Source organism: Scyliorhinus torazame, chromosome 20, assembly GCF_047496885.1.
Source record: "Scyliorhinus torazame isolate Kashiwa2021f chromosome 20, sScyTor2.1, whole genome shotgun sequence".
NCBI classification, from domain to species: Eukaryota; Metazoa; Chordata; class Chondrichthyes; order Carcharhiniformes; family Scyliorhinidae; genus Scyliorhinus; species Scyliorhinus torazame.
In genome coordinates this window covers 130,285,283-130,303,076 of record NC_092726.1, presented here as the reverse complement: position 1 = coordinate 130,303,076, position 17,794 = coordinate 130,285,283, and the positions used below count along the sequence as shown (strand labels likewise).

Sequence of the window (17,794 nt, the reverse complement as noted above, 5' to 3'; positions counted from 1 at the left end):
TAAACAGTGCCCTGCAGTAAATCAAATGTATTTACACCGGACCCTGAAGTAAATCAATCACATTGAAACAGTTCCCGACAGTAATCCAAATGTATTTAAACAGTGAGCTACAGTAAATCAAATGCATTTCAACCGTGCCCCACAGTAAATCAAATGTTCTTAAATATTTCCCTAGACAATACAAATGCAGTTGAACAGAGTCCTGCACTAAATCAAATGCATTAAGAAAGTGCGCCGCAGTAAACCAAATGCATTTAAACAGTGCCCTACAGTAAATAAAATGCATTTAAATTGCCCTACTGAAAATCAAATGCATTTAGACAGTGCCCCACGGTAAACTAAAGGCAGTTAAACAGTGCCCGTCACTAAATCTAATGTATTTAAACAGTGTCCTACAGGAAATCAAGTGCATTTAAACAGTGCCCAAATGGAAACTAAATGAATTTGAACAATGCGCTACATTAAAGAAAATGTTTTTAAACAGTGCCCGACAGCAAATCAAAGGCATTTAGACAGTGCGCTACAGGAAATCTAATGCTTTAAAATAATGCGCTACAGTGAACCAAATGCCTTTAAACAGTGTCCGACAGTAAACAAATAGCATTAACAGCGCATTCCAGGAATTCAAATGTACTTAAAGAGGGTCCGAGAGCAAATTAAATGCATCTAAACAGTCCTCGATTCTAAATCAAATGCCTTGAAACAGTGCTCTACTGTAAATCAAATTTATTTAAACAGTGCCCTCCAGTAAATCAAACGTATTTAAACAGTGTCCGACAGCAAATCAGATGCATTTAAACAGTGCCCGACCGTAACCCAAATGCATTTAAACAGTGCCCTACGTTAAGTCAAATGCATTTAAACAGAACCCTACAGTAAATAAAATGCATTTAAACAGTGTACTGCAGTAACTCAAATGCATTAAACCAGTGTCCTACAGTAAATCAAATGCATTTAAACAGTGTCCTGCAGTAACTCAAATGCATTTAAACAGTGTCCTACTGTAAATCAAATGCATTTAAACAGTGTCCTACGGTAAATCAAATGCATTTAAACAGTGTCCTACGGTAAATCAAATGCATTTAAAAAGTGTCCTACTGTAAATCAAATGCATTGACGCAGTGCCCTACAGTAAATCAAATGCATTGAAACAGTGCCCTATCGTAACCCAAATGCGTTTGAACAGTGATCTACGTTCAATCAAATGCATTTAAACTGGACCCTCCAGTAAATAAACTGTATTTAAACAGTGCCCGACAGTAAATCAAAGATAGTTAAACAGGGCCCTGCAGAAAATCAAATGCATTTAAATAGTGCCCCCGAGTAAATCCAATGCATTTAAACAGTGCCCCCGAGTAAATCCACTGTATTTAAACAGTGTCCCACAGTAAGTCAAACACATTTAAACAGTGCCCTGCAGTAAATCAAATGCATTTAAACAGTGCCCGACAAAAAACAAATGCTTTTAAATAGTGCCCGACAAAAACAAATGCCCTTAAAGTGTCTGACAGTAAATCATACAACTTTAAACAGTGAAATGAAATGAAAATCGCTTATTTCACAAGTAGGCTTCAAAGGAAGTTACTGTGAAAAGCCTCTCGTCGCCACATTCCGATGCCTGTCCGGGGAGCCGGTACGGGAAATACGGGAAACAGTGCCCTGAAGTAAACCAAATGCATTTCAACAGTGCACATCAAAAAATCTAATGTATATAAACAGTGCCCGACAGAAAATCAAATGTATTTAAATAGTGCCTTGTGGTCAGTCAAATGCATTTAAACAGCGCCCTATAGCAAATAAAATTCGTTTAAACGGTGCCCTACAGTATATCAATCGCATTTATACAGTGCCCTACAGTAAATCAATCGCTTTTACAAATTGCTCTCCAGTAAACCAAATGCGCTTAAATAGTGCCCTAAAGTTTTTCAATCGCATATATACCGTGCCTCAAAGTAAATAAATCACATTTAAACAGTTCCATGCAGTGAACCTATTGTTTTTAAACAGTGCTTTATAGTAAATCAAAAGCATTTACAGTGCCCTGCAGTAAATAAAATGCATTTAAAGTACCCTACTGAAAATCAAATGCATTTAAACAGTGTCCCACAGTACACTAAAGGTAGTTAAATAGTGCCCGTCACTAAATCTAATGTATTTAAACAGTGTCTTACAGGAAATCAAGTGCATTTAAACAGTGCCCAAATGGAAACCAAATGAATTTGAACAATGTTCTACTTTAAAGAAAATGTTTTAAACAGTGCCCGACTGTAAATCAAAGGCATTTAAACAGTGCGCTACAGAAAATCAAATGCTTTTAAATAATGCGCTACAGTGAACCAAATGCCTTTAAACAGTGCCTGACAGTAAACAAATAGCATTAACTGCGCATTCCAGGAATTCAAATGTACTTAAAGAGGGTCCTAGAGTAAATTAAATGCATCTAAACAGTGCTCGACTCGAAATCAAATGTCTTGAAACAGTGCTCTACTGTAAATCAAATTTATTTAAACAGTGCCCTCCAGTAAATCAAACGTATTTAAACAGTGTCCTACAGCAAATCAAATGCATTTAAACAGTGTCCTACAGTAAATCAAATGCTTTCAAACAGTGCCCTATCGTAACCCAAATGCGTTTGAACAGTGATCTACGTTAAATCAAATGCATTTAAACGGGACCATCCAGTAAATAAAATGTATTTAAACAGTGCCCGACAGTAAATCTAAGATAGTTAAACAGGGCCCTGCAGAAAATCAAATGCATTTAAACAGTGCCCCCGAGTAAATCCAATGTATTTAAACAATGTCCTACAGTAAGTCAAACAAATTTAAACAGTGCCCGACAGTAAATCAAATGCTTTTAAATAGTGTCCTACAGTAAGTCAAATACATTTAAACAGCGCCCTACAGTAAATCAAATGCATTTAAACAGTGCCCTACAGTAAATCAAATGCTTTGAAATTGTGCCCGACAAAAACCAAATGCCCTTAAAGTGTCTGACAGTAAATCGTACAAATTTAAACAGTGAAATCAAATGAAAATCGCTTATTGTCACAAGTAGGCTTCAAAGGAAGTTACTGTGAAACGACCCTCGTCGCCACATTCCGATGCCTGTCCGGGCAGTCGGTACGGGAAATACGGTAAGCAGTGCGCTGAAGTAAACCAAATGCATTTCAACAGTGCACAACAAAACATCTAATGTATTTAAAAAGTGCGCAACAGAAAATCAAATGCATTTAAACAGTGCCCTATAGTAAGTCAAATGCATTTAAACAGCGCCATGCAGAAAATCAAATGCATTTAAACAGTGCCCTGCGGTAAGTCAAATGCATTTAAACAGCGCCCTATAGCAAATAAAATGATTTAAACAGTGCCCTACAGTATATCAATCGTATTTAAACAGTGCCCTCAGTAAATCAATCGCTTTTACAAAGTGCCCTCCAGTAAACCAAATGCTCTTAAATAGTGCCCTACAGTTTTTCAATCGCATATAAACCGTGCCTCAAAGTAAATAAATCACATTTAAACAGTTCCATGCAGTGAACCAAATGTTTTTAAACAGTGCTTTATAGTAAATCAAATGCATTTACAGTGCCCTGCAGTAAACCAAATGCATTTCAACTGTGCCATACAGTAAATTAAATGTGCTTAAACAGTGCCATGCACAACACAAATGCAGTTGCACCGTGGCCCACACTCAATCAAGTGCATTTAGAAAGTGCCCTGCAGTAAACCAAATGCATTTTAACAGCGCCCTGCAGGAAATCAAATTCATTTAACCAGCGCCCTACAGTAAATCAAATTCATTTAAACAGTGCCCCCAGAGTAAATAAAATGCATGAAAACAATGGCCTACGATAAACCAAATACGTTTATCCAGTGCACTACAGTAAATCAAATGCATTTAAACAGTGCCCTACAGTCAACCAAATACATTTATACAGTGCACCACAGTAAATAAAATGTGTTTAAACAGTGCCCGACACTAAAGCAAATGCATTTAAACTGTGCTCTGGACAAAATCAAATGCATTTAATCAGTGCCCTACAGCAAACCAAACGTATTTGACCTGTGCCCCAATGCAAAATCACTTGGATTTAAACAGTGCCCTGCAGTAAATCAAATGCATTGAAACAGTGCCCTACAGTAAATCAAATACATTTAAACAGTACTTTATAGTAAACCAAATGCATTTAATCAGTGCCCTACTGTACATCAATCGCATTTAAACAGTGTCCTACAATAACCAAATGCACTTAAATAGTGCCCTACAGTACATCAATCTTATTTGTTATGGGCCAGGGTTTAGAGATTCCCAAAGTGTATCATGGACTTCACCTGACCCACCTGTCCCAGAACTTTTAATAGACTGTGGTATGGGGAGCACACGGCCCACTCTACAGCGGTGGTACAGCAGAAATGGAAAATATATTTTAAATAACAAATCGATGTTTATTCTATGAATTTAAGTTAACCTTTTTAAAACATACAGTAAACATCTTAGCAACCATTAATTCAACTACAACCCCCAAAGAATACAACACTAAGTAATGCTTACGCTGTCCTTTTAACATCCAGAAGACTTACAATAAACAGAACCTTTAACAGAAGCACATCTGGTTAACGTCACTCCTGAAAACGGTTATAATTCTGACATCACCAAATGATCAAGAGATAGACGCATCATGGCAGAGAGATCAAGAGTACACCGGCTCTGTCTGGCTTCAGCTCCAACACTGAAACTAAAACACACCCTGCAGCAATCAGCCTAAAACGAAAGTAAAAAGCTGCCAGACAGCCCAGCACGACCCATACTCTGACGTCACTGATAAACACCCGTTTCTTAAAGGTACATTTCTTAAACACCCATTTCTTAAAGGTACTCTCACATGGCACCACCGCCCAAGAAAAAAAAACCATCAACTTCAAGATGGTTTCATTTTTCACCTTGTCACTATCCTTTAAGAAATGCACGAAGTAAACACACTTTTGCGTTTCTAAAAACAACACACGCTAACAGGGATAATAATATAGTCCATTTTTGTTCTTCTTCCTTAAACTGAAGCACTTCTCGATTGACAGTCACTTTCAACATGAAATTTTACTTAAATGTTCAATGAAATTCACTCATGCCAAGAAATCGCATTATTTCCCTATGTTTGAGGGTGTCGGAAACTTCGCAATGAAAGTGACTTGGGTTTTTTCAAATTCACTTTTGGCTAGGTTAATCACCAAACCCGCCTCCTGAAGTCGATGGAATAATTCCATCAGACGTTTCAACTGTTCTTTCCATGTCTGGCTGAAAATTATCAGATCGTCGATGTATACCACACAATTGGGTAATCCTGAAACAACTTTGTTAGTTAACCATTTAAACGTGGCTGGGGCGTTTTTCATGCCAAATGGCATAACTTTGAATTGTTATGCACCATCTGGAGTCACAAAAGCTGAAATCTCCTTCGCCCTTTCGGATAAAGATACCTGCCCGTAACCCTTAAGTAAATCCAGTTTGGAAGTAAAAGCTGATTGTCCCACTTTCTCAAGACAATTCTCCAAACGTGGGATAGGGTAAGAGCCCGTTCTTGTAACTGCATTAACCTTTCTATTGTCCACACACAACTGTTGGGTACCGTCTGGTATTGGTATCATCACTATGGGCGAGCTCCATTGGCTGCAACCCACTTCAATTATGCCATTTTAAAGCATAATCTCAATCTCTTTGTTAACCTGTGCCAATTTGAAAGGATTAAGTCTATATGGATGTCGTTTGATTGGAACAGCATTTCCCACATCTACATCATGTATAGCCATTTTAGTATTTCCCAATTTATGTCCACAAACTTGCCCATGTGATAACTTTGAGGTCAGTCCGTTTTTCCACTGGAAGTTAACTCTACAATTTATCCCAATTTTTAAGAACATCCCCGTTTTCCAATTTAATTTGAGGTATGTCAAATTCACAGTAATCTTGATTTGGTTGGTCATTTTGAGTTAGAATCATTAAAACCTTTTTCTCTCCTTCCCTTTCCAAGCACCTTTTAAGCATATTCGCATGACACACTCGGTGAGTCTTCCTTTTATCTGGTGTTGTCACCACGTAATAAATTTCACTTAATTTCCTTTCAATCTGATATGGTCCACAAAACCTAGCTTTTAAACGTTCACCTCCCACTTGGAACAATACTAAAGCTTGATCTCCACAGACAAAACTACGAACTTCGGATTTCTTGTCCGCTACCCGTTTCATCGCATTTTGTGCAACTTTTAAATGTTGTCTAGCCAATTGACCTGCTCTAGTTAATCGTTCCCTAAAATTTGACACGTAATCCAATAATGTAATTTCTGATTTCTCACTCACCAATTTTTCCTTAATCAATTTAAGTGGTCCTCTTACCTCATGACGAAAAATTAGTTCAAAAGGACTAAATTTGGTTGACTCATTAGGTGCATCCATAATTGCAAACAGTACGAATGGACTTTCTTTATCACAATCCTCTCAATAATCGTGACACTAAGCCCTCAACATTGTCTTTAATTTCTGACGCCACCTTTCTAAAACTCCCTGCGATTCTGGGTGGTACGCAGTTGATTTAAATTGTTTCATTCCTAAACTATCCATAACTTCTTTGAATAATCAGGAGATAAAATTTGATCCTTGATCCGGTTGTATTTCTGTGGGTCGTCTATTGCTGGTAAATAATTTAAGTAATTCTTCCAGAATCCTTTTAGCTGGAATGTTACTGGAATGGCCTCCGGAAACCTAGTAGACACCTCCATTATCGTCAAAAGATATTGATTCCAACTTTTTGTTTTAGGAAGTTGTCCTACGCAATCAATTAGGACCCTTGTAAAAGGTTCCTCAAATGCTGCATCGGGTATTAAGGGCGCTGGTTTTATCACTGCTTGAGGTTTCCCTGTCACCTGACATGTGTGACATGACTGACAACATTTAATTACATCTTTCTGGCGTACAGGCCAATAAAATTGTTTTTGTATTTTAGCTCAAGTTTTCTTTATTCCCAAATGAGCTCCCACTGGTACCTCATGTGAAACTCGCAACACCACCTTTCCATACCCAACGGCAATACGACTTGATGAATTTCTGCCCACTTTTCATCCGCCTGCATATATAAAGGTCTCCATTTCCTCATCAAGCCATTACTTTTACGGGAATAACACTCTGTTATACACTCTTCCGTGTATGCTTTCTGATACATCCGTTTTATTTCTACACCTTTCTGTTGTAACTCTGCCAATTTTCCTGAACTAAAAATATCCGCATCATCCTCCACCTGATCTTTTTCTTTGTCAACCATCTGATCAAAAATCGGTTCTGATAATTGCACTTCAACTTCATCTTCACTCTCTGAATTCCCCTCGTGTCTTAACCTGTGACTTTGCGACCTTGTAACTACAGAATCCGGAAAAATCCTTCAACATTTCAGTTGTCTGATTTCCCACTGGATTATCAACCACCGTGGGCATCACTCCCACCTGCGATTCAGCTATGTCATTACCCAAGATAAACTGTATTCCTGGACAAGATAGTTTCTCTATTACTCCTATTACCACCTCACCACTCTTCACTGGACTTACCAACCTTACCTTATATAATTGAACACTACTCCTCTCACTCTGAATTCCACATATTACCACCCTTTCTGGCAGCATTCTTCCCAAACTACATAACTCCTCATCTCCGACCATTAAAGATTGACTAGCTCCCGTATCTCTTAAAGTTGTGTCTTCTTTACCTGCTCCTCATGATACACATGAGTACCCTTTACCAACACAAGTAAATTCTTGAAAGAGATCTGGCACCATTTGATCAATCACCTCTTGATCAGGTGTACAATCTTTTGCACCTCCTTCGCTTCTTTTGGGCTTTCCTTTACCACTTTAACTACCCCCACTGTCTTATCCTGTTTTACCACATCAGCCTTCCCAGCGCTTTTCTTCAAGCACCAACACTGTGACTTTACATGGCCTAGTTTATTACAGTGAAAACATTTGAACCTTTTCATGTCTCTTCCACCCTCCTGGATTTTTACTCTGAGGTGCACTGTCCTTATTATATCCCATCACATCACCTTTACTTTTACCACTTGAGTATTTCTCATGTCCCCAGTTTCCATCCCTCACAGGCTGAAACTGATGCCGGAAACCAAGCTTTGATTTATGAACTAATCATCTGCCATTTTGCTGCTAATCTCGCAACGCTCTGTTCTTGCACATGAGTGCTTACTGCATCAGGAATTCAATTTTAAACTCCTCCAAAAGCATAATTTCTCTGATAGCTTCATACGTTTGGTCTATTTTCAAATTCCTTATCCACCTATCAAAATTAATTTGTTTGAGCCTTTCAAATTCCATGTATGTATGACCAAATTCTTTCATTAAATTTCTAAACCTTTGTCAGTGAGCTTCGTGCACGAGTTTCTCTGCACCTAAGATGGATTTGGTCACCTTCTCATACGTCCCAGACACCTCCTCCGGTAGTGATGCAAACACTTCACTAGCTCTACCTTCCAGCTTTGTTTGAATCAGTAATACCCACATGTCCTGGGGCCATTTTATTTGTTTAGCCACCTTCTCAAATTAAATGAAAAAGGCTTCTCCCTCCTTCTCGTCAAACCTTGGCAATGCTTGGACATATTTAAATAAATTTCCACCAAGCCTTCAACTTTGACGCTCTTTCTCACTATCCTCATCACTATCATCCAACTGTACGTTTCCCTTTACGTCTACCAATTTTAACTGACTGTCATTTTTCATGGTCATTTTCTGAAGTTCAAACTCTCTCTCTTTATTTTTGTCCCCTGGTCTGGATCTCCCTTTAACTTTCTCTTTGTTCTGCTGGGGCTATTCTTTCTTTTCTACTTTCTTCTCTCACCTTTTCTAATTCTTCTCTCTCTCTCGTTCATTTTCGTCTCTCTCTCTTTCTTATTCCTCTCTATCTCTTTCTTTCTCCCTTTCTTTTTCCTACAGGAAACTAAAGGCATTTAAACAGTGCCCTACAGTGAATCAAATATCCAGAAACAGTGCCCCAGAATAAATCCAGAGTATTTAAACAGTACACTGCAGTAAATCAAATATAATTAAATAGCGCACAACAGTCCATCAAATGTATTGAAACAGTGCCCTCGAGTAAATTAAATGCATTTCAACAGTGCCTGACTGTAAATCAAATGCATTTAAAAAGTGTCCTACGTTAAGTCAAATGCATTTAAACAATGCCCTACAGTAAACCAAATGTTTTTAAACAGTGCTTTATAGTAAATCAAATGCATTTAAATAGTGCCCTACAGTAATCCAAATGTTTTTAAACAGTGACACAGTAAATTAAATGTATTTAAACAGGCGCTACAATAAATCAAATGCATTTAAACATTGACACAGTAAACTAAATGCATTTAAAAACTGCCCTGAAGCAAATCAAATGCATTCAAACAGTGCCCTACAGTAAGCCAAATATATTTAAATAGTGATTTATAGTAAATTAATTGCATTTAAACAGTGCCTGACAGTAAATCAAAAGTATTTATATTTGAGCCCTAGAATAAATTAAATGCGTTAAACAGTGCCCGACACGAAATCAAACGCATTGAAACAGTGCCCTACAGTAAGTCAAGAGCATTTAAACAGTGCCCGAAAGCAGACTAAAGGCATTTAAACAGTGCCCTACAGTAAACTAATTGCATTTAAACAGTGCCCGATACTCAAATGCATTTAAATATTGCCCTCCTGTAAATAAAATGCATTTAAACAGTGTTCTACGTTAAATCAAATGCGTTTAAACAGTGCCCTACTGTAAATCAAATGCATTTAAACAGTGACACAGTAAATCAAATGCATTTAAACAGTGCCCTACAGTAAATGAAATGCATTTAAACAGTGACACAGTAAATCAAATGTTTTTAAACAGGCGCTACAATGAATCAAATGCATTTAAACAGTATCCTACAGTGAACTAAATTCATTTAAAAAGTGCCCTCCAGTAAATCAAATGCATTCAAACAGTGCCCTACAGTATACTAAATGCTTTTCAACAGTTTCCGACAGTAAACTAAATACATTTAAAGAGTGCCCAACACTCCAATGCATATAAGTAGTGCCCTACAGTAAATTAAATGAATTTAAACAGTGCCCTGTAGTAAACCAAATGCGTTCAAATAGTGCGGTGAAGTAAATAAAATGCATTTAAACTGTGCCCTACAGGAAATCAAATGCATTTAAATAGTGCCCTATAGTAAATCAAATGCATTTAAACAGTGCCCTACAGGAAATCAAATGCATTTATACAGTGTCCTACAGCAAATCAAATGCATTTAAACAGTGTCCTACAGCAAATCAGATGCATTTAAACAGTGCCCTACAGGAAATTAAGTGTTTTTAAACAGTGCCCTCCAGTAAACCAAATGCATTTAAACAGTGCCCTATAGCCAATCAAATGTATTTAAACAGTGCCCTACAGTCAAACAGACCTTATTTAAACAGAGCATTACAGTAACACACCAATTAAAAGTGCCCTACTGTAATCGGACTTAAAATGTGCCCGATAATAAATCATGTTTTTAAACATTAAACATGTTTATGTAAAGCGAATTGCTTTGGAGACCTAAAAAAAACACCTTTCTCGAGGCCAGTATATGCCCTTCCAGAAACTGAACGGGGTCCAGCCAAATTAATGCTGTTCCATATTTCTATCCAGCATATTAATTCTGCTCCATTTTAATATGCAGCCATATTAATACGGCTCCATATTAATACCGTTCCATGTTACAACTCTTCCACATTAATCCTTTTCCATATAGTCCTGTTATATTTGAGTACGGTGCCATATTAATGTCCAGTCATATTAATACTGCTCCAATTTACTACTGTTCCATATTAATTCTGTTCCATATTAAAATGCAGCCATATTAATACTCTTCCAGATTAATACTCTTCCATATTAATACTGTTCCATATTAGTGCTGCTTCATTTTAAGACCGTTACAAATGAGTACTGTTCCATATTAATGTCCAGCATATAAACACTGTTCCAAATTAATACTGTTCCATATTAGTACTGTTCCATATTAGTATCTGGCCATATTAATATCCGGCTATATTAACACTGTTCCATAGTAATACAGTTCCATATTAACATCCAGCCACATTCCATATGAATAATAATCATCTTTGTCACAAGTAGTCTTACATTAACACAACAACGAAGTTACTGTGAAAAGCCCTTCGTCGCCACATTCTGGCGCCTGTTCGGGTACACAGAGGGAGAATTCAGAATGTCCAATTCACCTAACAAGCACGTCTTTCGGGCCTGGTGGGAGGAAACAGGAGCACCCGCAGGAAATGCACGCAGACAACGGGAGAACATGCAGGCTCCGCAAAGAGAGTGACCCAAGCTAGGAATCAATTCTGGGGCCCTGGAGCTGTGAAGATATGGTTCCATATTAATACTGTTCCATATTAGTACTGTTCCATATTGATATTCAGCCATATTAATACTATTCCATATTAATACGGTTCCAAGTTAATATGCAGCCATATTAATACTGCTCCATATTAATAATGTTCCATATTAATATCCAGCCACATTAATGCTGTTCCATTTCAATATGGTTCCATATTAATATGCAGCCAGATTACTACGTTTTTGCTCAATGCCTGCTACCCCGCCCCCCACATGGAAGTTGGACATGGCCCGACTTGCCCGTAAGGCTTTGTGCAAGAAAATATCACAGGCCACAGATGACTTTATTATTAATAACTAGAATGCTGTGATCAGGGGTGATATCATTGCCTAGAACGCACCTAGACACAAGGTAGAGAGGGCGGCTAGGCGACAGTTGTGGACTCCATACTGGAGGTAGACGGGCGATACTCTGAGGACTCGCCCAAAGAACTCCTGGCGGAGAGGAAAAAGCTACAAATGGACTTTGACCTGCTCTCCACGAGGGAAGCAGTGCAGCAACTCGGCCAGGCACGGGAGGCCCTTTACGAACACGGAGATAAAGCCAGCCACTGCTGGTTCACCAGCTGAGAAAGCAGGCAGCCACGGGGGTAATTGCTCAGATTAGAAGCAGCAGACCGAATCCAGTGGCAGAGCTAAACAATGTCTACGAGGCATTTGAGACCCTCTACCAGGGGTTATTCACCTACAAGCCCTCAGCTGAGGGATGAAACTGTTCATCGATGGACGGGACACGCCAGTTGTGAGGCAGACTGAAAATGGGACTGGAAGCACCAGTAAAACTGAGAGAAGGATAGCGCAGTGGTGAGCTCACGATCCTCATGGTCCCGCCCGCCCCACACATCCCTGTGACGTTGGATGTGGCTGTCCTACAACCCAGTTGTGTGTAGAAGCTGGGATTCGTCTTTCTGGAGCTGCAGGAGGTTAGGGGGAATTTAAACACGTCTTCAACGTCATTAAGATTTTTTTTTAAAGATAGAAATGGATAGATCCTCTGACCCTAATTGCTCTACTGCATAAATCCCACCTTAGTTAGTGTCCCAATCCACTGGACTTTCCACAACACCAAATCCAGCAATACTCAGGAAGAATCATTGTTTTCCTATCCAGCCGACTGTTCTATATTGAAGAAGCTGGTGAACTTCAGAAGGACAATTCTCCTTCCTATCCACACTTCTGTTCACACATCAGTGCACTAAGTCCAGATATACTTTGGACTGACTTTTCTGTGTCATTTTTGTCTCTATTGTTCATGAAAACATTTCAAGCTGAGCTGTACGAGATCTGCGTGTCCCCAGTGCACTCTGCTTAACACATCCAGATATAGTCTGGAGCAATATTTCGCTGTTCCGTTCTAACCTGGTGCTCCACCGGACACATGCACCTGCCCTGCTGCCGAACATGTATGTGTTTGATTTCCCAACCACTGTCCACACCCACTGACCCGAGCTGCACATTCTGAAGCAAATCTGCCTGTGCCATTCGCCTTGGATTGTTTCGGAATCCCACGTCAGGCTCGAATGTAGGTTACGATTCTTTATAGAATCATATAATCCCTACAGTGCGGAAGGCGGGTCATTCGGCCCAACGATTCTGCACCAGCCCTTAGAAAGAGCAACCTATTTAAGCCCACACCGCAACCATATCCACATTCCCGCAACCCAATCTAACCTAAAGGGCAATTTGGCACGGCGAATCCACCTGACCTGCACATATTTGGACTGTGGGAGGAAAACAGAGCACCCAGAGGAAACCGTGTCAGAGAAAGTGCAAACTCCACATGGACATACATCCGAGGCTGGAATTGAACCTGGGTTGCTGGCGCTCTGAGGCAAGCGTGCAAACCACTGTGACACCGGATTGCAGCCGCCTGGACTCTGCACTGCACAGATTCACCGTGTAGGACAATTTCTGGGGTCTCTGACAGCCTCTTTTCTGTTTTACAATGAAATACACAGTTTTTAAAATTAAGAGTAGTCAATTATTTTTCCAATTTCTGGTGGTTAATCCACCTACCTCCCACATCTTTGAGTTGTGGGGTGAGACCCACGCAGAACCGGGGAGAATGTGCAAACTCCACGCGGCTCGTGACCCGGGGCCGGGGTCGAACCCGGGTCCTCGGCGCAGCGAGGCAATGTGAAATGGGAACTTAAGGAAACTAGGAGAGCAAAAACGGTACATGAAAGGATACAGGCAGGTAAAATGAACGAACGTCCTAAGTAGTTTTAACAGCGCATTAAGGGTAAAAGGATAACTAGGGAAATAGCCGGAAAACATGGGCTATCGCTTCTCGGCCTTTTGGTTCAGATCAAGTGTAGTATCTGTTCTTATCAGTTTAATACCTGGTATGTCCTCTATCTGGGGACCGAATATTAAATTGATTTTTGGGACTCGGAGATGGTTCAGGGGCTTGCTTCTTCCGCTCCACGCATCAATCTCGTCTTGCAATGCTTCCAGGAATGGTGCCTTCACCCCCGCTTTGGGGAGCAAAAAGTACAAATGCAGAAAATGGCGCAAAACCTGGCCGCCCCTCTTCTCCCTTGTCCAGTTGTCTCATCCGGACCAATTTAAGGCCTTTCAGGCTCCAAAGCATTGCTACCTTTTCTGCTGGCGGACGCTTCGTGCACTAATGTTGTGAGCCGATGGACTCGCGGACTTGCGGCAGCCAGGATCCGTTTTCAGCTGATATGCGCACAGATTTCCTGCTGCTTCTTACAGGCCACTCCCCCTCACCCCAGGATGCCGACTTGCCTTCTCCTCACTTCAGCTACCACAGCCCTTCATCCTGCACAACAGGGAAGTGTGGCGACAGACGGAACGGCATCCTGATTTGGATGTAGGTGTACCTTCACTGCGTCTCTTTTCGTTCTCCTGACTCCACGACCAACACGCCTGGGTGGAGCTCAGTGAGACTAGACATTGCCCCCTGTTGGATTCCGCCAGTACTTGCTGCTTGCACGGATTGCCCTTTGTTCGGCAAAGCTGGAGGTTTCTTCGACTCCCTGCGTTGGGTGTCACTGGGCCTTCACAGCGTCTCCATTTCTTCTGGTGATGACAGGGGACGGCGTGACAAACGATGTCTCCCTGTTGTGTTTTACAGATTCTGCATGCACAAACTCACCGTGCTCGGCCAAGCTGGAGGTCTCTTGACCAACAGTGACCGTAGGGACTAAAAGTTCCAAAGCACAGTCGAGCGCAGCAAGGTGCACCTGAATGTCGGTGGATGAGGAGGACAAGAGCCATAGCCGGAAAATATGGGTTATCGCTTATCGGCGTTTTGGCTCAGAACAAGTATAGTATCTGTTCTTATCTTCCAGTGCAAAGAATTGTCCTCGACCGAGTGTTGCAGACTGGCACATTCCAAGGTCCAGGACTACGTGCTGAGGGACGCACTCAAGCTTGGGGCTGCTGCCGCCAAGGCACAATGGGGAAACACCACTGTGTAAAGTCTTTCCAGCAAATGTACACCGAGGGGCGGGTAACAGTGTAAACCCCCTCGGTCTGGGCAACCAACACTCCAATGTACAAAGACAAACATGGCACTGTAAATATTTAAGAAGGAATTGTAATGTAAAGAGTGATATGTGTATGACAATATCAAAATTGAATGAAAGAAAGTCAAGGCAACATGTAACCCTGCCGGAAATGTACAGTCAAGACAATTTGAAATGTTTCTGTAATGCTCATGATAAATTTTTATGAATAAAGTATATTTTTTTGAAAAAAAAAAAAAATCTGTTCTTATCGGGGCAGCTACCGCCAAGGCGCAAGGGGGAAAGACCAATGTGTAACGTTTTTCCAGCAAATATACACCGAGGGGCGGGTAACAGTGTAAACCCCACTTGGTCTGGGCCACTCACACTCCAATGTATAAAACAAACATGACAATGTAAATATTTAAGAAAGAATTGCAATGTAAAGAGTGATCTGTGTATAAGAATATCAAAATGTAATGGAAGAAAGTCAAAGCAGTGTGTAGCTCTGACGGAAATGTACAGACAACACAATTCGAAATGTTCTGTAATGCTTATGATAATTTTTATGAATAAAGTATATTTTTTTGAATTAAAAAAAAATAAATATTTTCTTATCAGTTTAATACCTGGTATGTCCTCTATCTGGGGACCGAATATTAAATTAATTTTTGGGACTCGGAGATGGTTCAGGGGCTTGCTCCTTCCGCTCCACGCATCAACCTGGTCTTGCAATGTTTCCAGGAATGGTGCCTTCACCCCGCTTTTGAGAGCAAGAAGTACAAAAGCAGAAAATGGCGCAAAACCTGGCTTCCCCTTTTCTCTCTTGTCCAGTTGTCTCATCCTGACCAATTTATGGCCTTTCAGGCTCCAAAGCATTGCTAGCTTTTCTGCTGGCGGACGCTTCGTGCACTAATGTTGCGAGCCGATGGACTCGCGGACTTGCGGCAGCCAGACTCCGTTTTCAGCTGATCTGCCACACAGATTTCCTGCTGCTTCTTACAGGCCACTCACTCTCACCCCAGGATGCCGACTTGCCTTCTCCTCACTTCAGTTACCACAGCCCATCATCCTGCACAACAGGGAAGCGATGCGACAGACGGAACGGCATCCTGATTTGGATGTAGCTGTACCTTCACGGCGTCTCTTTTCGTTCTCCTGACTCCACGACCAACACGCCAGGGTGGAGCTCAGGGAGACTAGACATTGCCCCCTGTTGGATTCCGCCAGTACTTTCTGCTTGCAAGGATTGCCCTTTGTTCGGCAAAGCTGGAGGTTTCTTCGACTCCCTGCGTTGGGTGTCACTGGGCCTTTACAGCGTCTCCATTTCGTCTGGTGATGACAGTGGAAGACGTGCCAGACGATGTCTCCCTGTTGTGTTTTACAGGTTCTGCATGCAGAGACTCCACCGTGCTCGGCCATGCTGGAGGTCTCTTGACCAACAGTGACCTTAGACTAAAAGTTCCAAAGCACAGTCGAGCGCAGCAAGGTGCACCTGAATCTCGGTGGACGAGGAGGACAAGAGCCATAGTCGGAAAATATGGGTTATCGCTTCTCGGCCTTTTGGCTCAGATCAAGTGTAGTCTCATTTGATCGAGAGAAGCTGAGGATTTCGATGTCGATCGTGGATTGGAGAACTCGGAGGGATTGAAGTCGTCAAACAGGAAACGTTTGGAGCTCGGCTGCTATTGGTGGATCTAACGCCGATACAGTTCAGATCCAACGTACGAGCTATAGATGCAGCTGCATCACGTACATCAGGCTGGGTAGTGCGAAACACTGTCCGAGTCACAGTGCAGAAAACGGAAGGAGAGTCACCGTTGGACCGGAAACACTTCGTGAAGCGGGTGCTGCTCTAGTGTTGTGGGTTTAAAGCAACAGACATCTTCTGCTTGCAAACCTTCCCAACAGTGTTTTTTTTTTATGTCACCTTCAAGAGCGTCGCAGCGTGCATCAAATTCTTGAACGTCTTCAAGGAAAAAAGTAACCAGAGTTCCCTGTCGATCCTGACTGCGGAGCCTCTGTTTACGCTACCGGCGCAGCAAAGCCGGGTTGTTACACTGCACACTTCCAACCCCCACGTCCCCGTGTCTGCTGTGCTCACGTTCCTCGCCAGGTACGCTCAGCTGAAAAGTGACAGCGTGCAAGTGAAAGACACCTTCGGCATCTGGACAAATGAGCACCAGATCAAGGTGACTCTGAGAACAGACGGCAACGGAACCATCCTGCATCCCCCCTCCAGTTTCGCCATTGATGGAAATCGTGGCTACCTCTACTACGTGGGACTGCCACGAGTATGCCACACCTGTGGCAAAACGGGCATGTTGCCGCAAACTGCAGTGTGACCTTCTGCAAAAATTGCAGGCAGGAGGGACACATGACTAAGGACTGCAAGGAAGACAAGTGCTGCAACCTGTGTGGGGAGGCCGGCCATCTTTACAGGGCCTGCCCGAAACGCAGGGCGACATATGCTCAAATCATCAGCAGCGGAGTTAAAAAGGCGACCAGAGAGGAGGTGCATACACCCTCCACCGAAAAAGACACCACGGCACAGAATGCGGAAAAGCAACAGAAGGGCCCCCAACAAAAAGAGGAGGCCCCAGCACGCCCTGACAACCCAGCCCCAGCCCCATCTGATGAGGAACACTCAGTGGAAGAGGAAGAGGATGGGAAAAATAATAAAGAGCCCTGGGAAACAGTGAACATGGACAAACGAAAGAGAAAACAAAAAAACAAACTGAAGACACCCCCCCCCCCCCCCCGAGGGGTAGTGGCAAAAAGCGACACCTTTCAGCCAGCGCACTTAACGCCGAGACCTCATCCGATGAGGGAAAACAGGACAAGAATCG

The 17,794-nt window shown here is 41.6% G+C and overlaps 1 non-coding gene and 1 pseudogene across 1 annotated transcript; both read left to right on the top strand.

The window, feature by feature from the left end:
• Window positions 1-13,754: 13,754 nt before the first annotated feature.
• LOC140397814 (U2 spliceosomal RNA) lies at window positions 13,755-13,945 on the top strand. The gene has a single exon (XR_011937241.1). It is a non-coding gene; the product is annotated as a U2 spliceosomal RNA (small nuclear RNA).
• A 1,579-nt stretch (window positions 13,946-15,524) lies between these two features.
• Window positions 15,525-15,705, top strand: LOC140397335 (U2 spliceosomal RNA; annotated as a pseudogene).
• The last annotated feature ends 2,089 nt before the right edge of the window (window positions 15,706-17,794 follow it).